Source organism: Belonocnema kinseyi, chromosome 1, assembly GCF_010883055.1.
Source record: "Belonocnema kinseyi isolate 2016_QV_RU_SX_M_011 chromosome 1, B_treatae_v1, whole genome shotgun sequence".
Lineage (NCBI taxonomy): Eukaryota > Metazoa > Arthropoda > Insecta > Hymenoptera > Cynipidae > Belonocnema > Belonocnema kinseyi.
In genome coordinates this window covers 124,465,699-124,467,168 of record NC_046657.1, presented here as the reverse complement: position 1 = coordinate 124,467,168, position 1,470 = coordinate 124,465,699, and positions in this window count along the sequence as shown.

The window sequence follows — 1,470 nt, the reverse complement described above, 5'->3', positions numbered from 1 at the left end:
TGTCGAACGATATACTAAGGAAATTGGAATGGAATTTGGGTTAGACAAATGCGCCAAGGTTTATTTGAAGCGAAGAAAACTTAATGGCATCCCTGAAGATCCCGAGCTCGTTGATAGAAGCACCATACAACATTTTTGCGCTGGAGAGACTTATACATACCTGGGCGTGCCACAGAGCCACATTCAGGATGTGACATCTATGAAGGATACTCTCCGAAGCACATACAAACGTCTCATCCGACAGATTTGGTCTTCCGAACTGTCGGCGAGGAACAAAGTATCTGCAACGAATATGCTTGCCGTCCCGGTACTACTCTATTCATTTGGAATAGTTCCACGGACGAAGAACGAGCTCAGATCTCTTGATATCGGGACAAGAAAGGTTATGCACATAAACAAAAGCATGCATCTTAAGTCTTCCGTTCCGCGACTGTACATCTCATGCCGTCAAGGGGGTCGCGGAATATTGAGTCTTGAATATCTTCACAACAGGATTATTCTGGGTACAGCACATAGAGTTGCAAATGGAAGAGACCCTCTTCTTAAAATGGTCAGGAATCACGAAGAAGTGGGCGAAGGAGCATTTCTATACAAAGCAGCGGAGGAGGCTGCTAAAACAGTCGGATTTGACTTCAGTGAAGGCTCAGTCAATGTCTTGTGAGCTAACGTTTGCTTTCCTTAAATCGCCCGGATTGAAGTCTGGTACAGAGGGTTTCATTTTTGCAAACCAAGACGGTGTCATTTCTACCTTAACATACCGTCGCCACATTTTGAGCCAAGACATTCCCGATGATAGCTGCAGGGCGTGCCATGCACACCCCGAGCATTTAGCTCACATACTATCTAGTTGTCCAACACACGCGGGAACGACCTACATTCAAATGTACAATGCGGCACTAAGAGTGCTTTATTACTATCTTTGTCACTCCTACGGCATTCACATTAATACCGCTCCTCTAAATGCTCCTAGGGAAATTGAGTCAATTGTCGAGAATAGGAAGTGCCGCATATACTGGAACTTTATATTCTCGACAATTGATTTGTTGCTCACTCGAGGCCTCACACGGTTCTTTTTGACTTCGAGAAGCGAACCATGTTCGTTATCGAATTTTCGGCACCAGCTGACAAAAACATCATAGCCAAGGAGAATGAAAAGAAAGAGAGGTATCGAGACCTTATAAGGGAGTTGCAACGATTGTACCCGGAATATTCTGTTAAGCTAATCTTCCTTATCATCGGTGCTCTCGAAAGTGCCAAGCTTTCACTTGCTAATGGCCTAAAAAGCATCCCTGCGTGTCAACAATGTGCTAGAACACTTGCGGGAAAAATGCAGAAGGCGGTTGTCCTTGGGTCTCTCCGTGTTCTTAAGGTGCACGAGGCTTTTGCTGGATCGTCGTATTGATTCCTTTACAGACTGCAACCACCTATCTCACGGTTGTGAGACGTGGTTGTGGCTGAAATTTTACCGCG